Here is a 7,472-nt window from a genome sequence, read left to right as displayed (position 1 = left end):
CTTTTGGGTGTATATTTTATTATACACCCAACATGTTTCATTCAGAAAATACAGGAAATTTGGAGAGAACACAACAAATATGTGTGTTTAGGTGAATATTTATATTTATACGTAATTATCATAATATAATTTACAAGTGATGAAAATTATCTTCATTCATAATTTCAGTAGAGATTGCCAATTCAAATATGATTGTGGTGTTCTGCAAATAGTGGTGCATAGCTGATTGTGATAGTGCATCGCGTGCTGTATTTCTTATTGTAATGCAGTGATTCATGGGCGAAGATACGGGGGGGGGGGGCGTGAAAGGTGAAGTTGACTGATCTAATGTATATGTTACCGGCAAAGTATGAAATCCATTCTATAGAATGCCTAGGCATTGTATAGAATCCCTGGTCGTTTCAGGCAAAGTATGAAATACCGGTTTTATTCTATACTTTGCCTAGGCATTCTATAGAATGACTAGTCATTCTATAGAATGCCTAAACACAATCCAGGCAAAGAATGAAATATCTTCTACCAACAAATCTCTTTAGGGGCGGTATAAAATATTACATAAAATTAAAATTTCACAGAATTTTCTTTTTTTTTTCAAAAACGTTTCCCTTTCGCTCTCGTGAAAAAGGATATGTTGAGGGACGGTATAAAATATTGCAATTTCATAGAATTGAAATTTAACAGAATTTTCGTCATTTTTTCCCGGAAACGCTTCCCTTTCGCTCGCGTGAAAAAGGATCTGTTGAGGGGCGGTATAAAATATTACAATTTCATAGAATTAAAATTTCACAGAATTTTCGCCATTTTTTCACGGAAACGTTTCCCTTTCGCTCTCGTGAAAAAGGATCTGTTGAGGGGCGGTATAAAATATTACAATTTCATAGAATTAAAATTTCACAGATTTTTTGCCATTTTTTCACGGAAACGTTTCCCTTTCGCTCGCGTGAAAAAGGATCTGTTGGGGGACTGTATAAAATATTACAATTTCATCGAATTAAAATTTCACAGAATTTTCGCCATTTTTCCCGGAAACGTTTCCCTTTCGCTCTCGTGAAAAAGGATCTGTTGAGGGGCGGTATAAAATATTACAATTTCATAGAATTAAAATTTCACAGAATTTTCGCCATTTTTTCACGGAAACGTTTCCCTTTCGCTCGCGTGAAAAAGGATCTGTTGGGGGACTGTATAAAATATTACAATTTCATCGAATTAAAATTTCACAGAATTTTCGCCATTTTTCCCGGAAACGTTTCCCTTTCGCTCTCGTGAAAAAGGATCTGTTGAGGGGCGGTATAAAATATTACAATTCCATCGAATTAAAATTTCACAGAATTTTCGCCATTTTTCCCGGAAACGTTTCCCTTTCGCTCTCGTGAAAAAGGATCTGTTGAGGGGCGGTATAAAATATTACAATTTCATAGAATTAAAATTTCACAGAATTTTCGCCATTTTTTCACGGAAACGTTTCCCTTTCGCTCGCGTGAAAAAGGATCTGTTGGGGGACTGTATAAAATATTACAATTTCATCGAATTAAAATTTCACAGAATTTTCGCCATTTTTCCCGGAAACGTTTCCCTTTCGCTCTCGTGAAAAAGGATCTGTTGAGGGGCGGTATAAAATATTACAATTTCATAGAATTAAAATTTCACAGAATTTTCGCCATTTTTTCACGGAAACGTTTCCCTTTCGCTCTCGTGAAAAAGGATCTGTTGAGGGGCGGTATAAAATATTACAATTTCATAGAATTAAAATTTCACAGATTTTTTGCCATTTTTTCACGGAAACGTTTCCCTTTCGCTCGCGTGAAAAAGGATCTGTTGGGGGACTGTATAAAATATTACAATTTCATCGAATTAAAATTTCACAGAATTTTCGCCATTTTTCCCGGAAACGTTTCCCTTTCGCTCTCGTGAAAAAGGATCTGTTGAGGGGCGGTATAAAATATTACAATTTCATAGAATTAAAATTTCACAGAATTTTCGCCATTTTTTCACGGAAACGTTTCCCTTTCGCTCGCGTGAAAAAGGATCTGTTGGGGGACTGTATAAAATATTACAATTTCATCGAATTAAAATTTCACAGAATTTTCGCCATTTTTCCCGGAAACGTTTCCCTTTCGCTCTCGTGAAAAAGGATCTGTTGAGGGGCGGTATAAAATATTACAATTCCATCGAATTAAAATTTCACAGAATTTTCGCCATTTTTCCCGGAAACGTTTCCCTTTCGCTCTCGTGAAAAAGGATCTGTTGAGGGGCGGTATAAAATATTACAATTTCATAGAATTAAAATTTCACAGAATTTTCGCCATTTTTTCACGGAAACGTTTCCCTTTCGCTCGCGTGAAAAAGGATCTGTTGGGGGACTGTATAAAATATTACAATTTCATCGAATTAAAATTTCACAGAATTTTCGCCATTTTTCCCGGAAACGTTTCCCTTTCGCTTTCGTGAAAAAGGATCTGTTGAGGGGCGGTATAAAATATTACAATTTCATAGAATTAAAATTTCACAGAATTTTCGCCATTTTTTCACGGAAACGTTTCCCTTTCGCTCTCGTGAAATAGGATCTGTTGAGGGACGGTATAAAATATTACAATTTCATAGAATTAAAATTTCACAGAATTTTCGCCATTTTTTCACGGAAACGTTTCCCTTTCGCTCGCGTGAAAAAGGATCTGTTGGGGGACTGTATAAAATATTACAATTTCATCGAATTAAAATTTCACAGAATGTTCGCCATTTTTTCACGGAAACGTTTCCCTTTCGCTCTCGTGAAATAGGATCTGTTGAGGGACGGTATAAAATATTACAATTTCATCGAATTAAAATTTCACAGAATTTTCGCCATTTTTCCCGGAAACGTTTCCCTTTCGCTATCGTGAAAAAGGATCTGTTGAGGGGCGGTATAAAATATTACAATTTCATCGAATTAAAATTTCACGGAATTTTCGCCATTTTTCCCGGAAACGTTTCCCTTTCGCTCTCGTGAAAAAGGATCTGTTGAGGGGCGGTATAAAATATTACAATTTCATCGAATTAAAATTTCACAGAATGTTCGCCATTTTTTCACGGAAACGTTTCCCTTTCGCTCTCGTGAAATAGGATCTGTTGAGGGACGGTATAAAATATTACAACTTCGTCGAATTAAAATTTAACAGAATTTTCGTCATTTTTTCCCGGAAACGCTTCCCTTTCGCTCTCGTGAAAAATGATCTGTTGAGGGACGGTATAAAATATTACAATTTCATAGAATTAAAATTTCACAGAATTTTCGCCATTTTTTCACGGAAACGTTTCCCTTTCGCTCTCGTGAAAAAGGATCTGTTGAGGGACGGTATAAAATATTACAATTTCATCGAATTAAAATTTCACAGAATTTTCGCCATTTTTTCACGGAAACGTTTCCCTTTCGCTCTCGTGAAATAGGATCTGTTGAGAGACGGTATAAAACATTACAATTTCATAGAATTAAAATTTCACAGAATTTTCGCCATTTTTTCACGGAAACGTTTCCCTTTCGCTCGCGTGAAAAAGGATCTGTTGGGGGACTGTATAAAATATTACAATTTCATCGAATTAAAATTTCACAGAATTTTCGCCATTTTTCCAGGAAACGTTTCCCTTTCGCTCTCGTGAAAAAGGATCTGTTGAGGGGCGGTATAAAATATTACAATTTCATCGAATTAAAATTTCACAGAATTTTCGCCATTTTTCCCGGAAACGTTTCCCTTTCGCTCTCGTGAAAAAGGATCTGTTGAGGGGCGGTATAAAATATTACAATTTCATAGAATTAAAATTTCACAGAATTTTCGCCATTTTTTCACGGAAACGTTTCCCTTTCGCTCGCGTGAAAAAGGATCTGTTGGGGGACTGTATAAAATATTACAATTTCATCGAATTAAAATTTCACAGAATTTTCGCCATTTTTCCAGGAAACGTTTCCCTTTCTCTCTCGTGAAAAAATATCTGTTGAGGGGCGGTATAAAATAATACAATTTCATCGAATTAAAATTTCACGGAATTTTCGCCATTTTTCCCGGAAACTTTTCCCTTTCGCTCTCGTGAAAAAGGATCTGTTGAGGGGCGGTATAAAATATTACAATTTCATAGAATTAAAATTTCACAGAATTTTCGCCATTTTTTCACGGAAACGTTTCCTTTTCGCTCGCGTGAAAAAGGATCTGTTGGGGGACTGTATAAAATATTACAATTTCATCGAATTAAAATTTCACAGAATTTTCGCCATTTTTCCCGGAAACGTTTCCCTTTCTCTCTCGTGAAAAAGGATCTGTTGAGGGGCGGTATAAAATATTACAATTTCATCGAATTAAAATTTCATATAATTTTCGCCATTTTTTCACGGAAACGTTTCCCTTTCGCTCTCGTGAAATAGGATCTGTTGAGGGACGGTATAAAATATTACAATTTCATCGAATTAAAATTTCACAGAATTTTCGCCATTTTTCCCGGAAACGTTTCCCTTTCGCTATCGTGAAAAATGATTTGTTGAGGGGCGGTATAAAATATTACAATTTCATCGAATTAAAATTTCACAGAATTTTCGCCATTTTTTCACGGAAACGTTTCCCTTTCGCTCGCGTGAAAAAGGATCTGTTGGGGGACTGTATAAAATATTACAATTTCATCGAATTAAAATTTCACAGAATTTTCGCCATTTTTCCCGGAAACTTTTCCCTTTCGCTCTCGTGAAAAAGGATCTGTTGAGAGGCGGTATAAAATATTACAATTTCATCGAATTAAAATATCATATAATTTTCGCCATTTTTTCACGGAAACGTTTCCCTTTCGCTCTCGTGAAATAGGATCTGTTGAGGGACGGTATAAAATATTACAATTTCATCGAATTAAAATTTCACAGAATTTTCGCCATTTTTCCCGGAAACGTTTCCCTTTCGCTATCGTGAAAAATGATTTGTTGAGGGGCGGTATAAAATATTACAATTTCATCGAATTAAAATTTCACAGAATTTTCGCCATTTTTTCACGGAAACGTTTCCCTTTCGCTCTCGTGAAATAGGATCTGTTGAGGGACGGTATAAAATATTACAATTTCGTCGAATTAATTTTAACAGAATTTTCGTCATTTTTTCCCGGAAACGCTTCCCTTTCGGTCTCGTGAAAAAGGATCTGTTGAGGGACGGTATAAAATATTACAATTTCATCGAATTAAAATTTCACAGAATTTTCGCCATTTTTTCACGGGAACGTTTCCCTTTCGCTCTCGTGAAAAAGGATCTGTTGGGGGGCGGTATAAAATATTACAATTTCATAGAATTAAAATTTCACAGAATTTTCGCCATTTTTTCACGGAAACGTTTCCCTTTCTCTCTCGTGAAAAATGATTTGTTGAGGGGCGATATAAAATATTACAATTTCATCGAATTAAAATTTCACAGAATTTTCGCCATTTTTCCCGGAAACGTTTCCCTTTCGCTCTCGTGAAATATGATCTGTTGAGAAACGGTATAAAATATTACAATTTCATCGAATTAAAATTTCACAGAATTTTCGCCATTTTTTCCCGGAAACGTTTCCCTTTCGCTCTCGTGAAATAGGATCTGTTGAGGGGCGGTATAAAATATTACAATTTCATAGAATTGAAATTTCACAGAATTTTCGAGATTTTTTCACGGAAACGTTTCCCTTTCGCTCTCGTGAAATAGGATCTGTTGAGGGACGGTATAAAATATTACAATTTCATAGAATTAAAATTTCACAGAATTTTCGCCATTTTTTCACGGAAACGTTTCCCTTTCGCTCTCGTGAAATAGGATCTGTTGAGGGACGGTATAAAATATTACAATTTCATAGAATTAAAATTTCACAGAATTTTCGCCATTTTTTCACGGAAACGTTTCCCTTTCGCTCTCGTGAAATAGGATCTGTTGAGGGACGGTATAAAATATTACAATTTCATAGAATTAAAATTTCACAGAATTTTCGCCATTTTTTCACGGAAACGTTTCCCTTTCGCTCTCGTGAAAAAGGATCTGTTGAGGGACGGTTAAAAATATTACAATTTCATCGAATTAAAATTTCACAGAATTTTCGCCATTTTTTCACGGGAACGTTTCCCTTTCGCTCTCGTGAAAAAGGATCTGTTGGGGGACGGTATAAAATATTACAATTTCATCGAATTAAAATTTCACAGAATTTTCGCCATTTTTTCACGGGAACGTTTCCCTTTCGCTCTCGTGAAAAAGGATCTGTTGGGGGACGGTATAAAATATTACAATTTCATCGAATTAAAATTTCACAGAATTTTCGCCATTTTTTCACGGAAACGTTTCCCTTTCGCTCTCGTGAAAAAGGATCTGTTGAGGGGCGGTATAAAATATTACAATTTCATAGAATTAAAATTTCACAGAATTTTCGCCATTTTTCCCGGTAACGTTTCCCTTTTGCTCTCGTGAAAAAGGATCTGTTGAGGGACGGTATAAAATATTACAATTTCATAGAATTAAAATTTCACAGAATTTTCGCCATTTTTTCACGGAAACGTTTCCCTTTCGCTCTCGTGAAAAAGGATCTGTTGAGGGACGGTATAAAATATTACAATTTCATCGAATTAAAATTTCACAGAATTTTCGCCATTTTTTCACGGAAACGTTTCCTTTTCGCTCTCGTGAAATAGGATCTGTTGAGAGACGGTATAAAACATTACAATTTCATAGAATTAAAATTTCACAGAATTTTCGCCATTTTTTCACGGAAACGTTTCCCTTTCGCTCGCGTGAAAAAGGATCTGTTGGGGGACTGTATAAAATATTACAATTTCATCGAATTAAAATTTCACAGAATTTTCGCCATTTTTCCCGGAAACGTTTCCCTTTCGCTCTCGTGAAATAGGATCTGTTGAGGGACGGTATAAAATATTACAATTTCATCGAATTAAAATTTCACAGAATTTTCGCCATTTTTTCACGGGAACGTTTCCCTTTCGCTCTCGTGAAAAAGGATCTGTTGGGGGACGGTATAAAATATTACAATTTCATCGAATTAAAATTTCACAGAATTTTCGGCATTTTTTCCCGGAAACGTTTCCCTTTCGCTCTCGTGAAATAGGATCTGTTGAGGGGCGGTATAAAATATTACAATTTCATAGAATTAAAATTTCACAGAATTTTCGCCATTTTTCACGGAAACGTTTCCCTTTCGCTCTCGTGAAAAAGGATCTGTTGAGGGGCGGTATAAAATATTACAATTTCATAGAATTAAAATTTCACAGAATTTTCGCCATTTTTCCCGGTAACGTTTCCCTTTTGCTCTCGTGAAAAAGGATCTGTTGAGGGACGGTATAAAATATTACAATTTCATAGAATTAAAATTTCACAGAATTTTCGCCATTTTTTCACGGAAACGTTTCCCTTTCGCTCTCGTGAAAAAGGATCTGTTGAGGGACGGTATAAAATATTACAATTTCATCGAATTAAAATTTCACAGAATTTTCGCCA

The sequence above is a fragment of the Pholcus phalangioides genome, unplaced genomic scaffold, assembly GCF_987345545.1.
Source record: "Pholcus phalangioides strain wild (caught in Gottingen) unplaced genomic scaffold, Ppha-v1.0 ptg000011l_1, whole genome shotgun sequence".
Lineage (NCBI taxonomy): Eukaryota > Metazoa > Arthropoda > Arachnida > Araneae > Pholcidae > Pholcus > Pholcus phalangioides.
Note: the sequence above shows the minus strand (reverse complement) of the source record.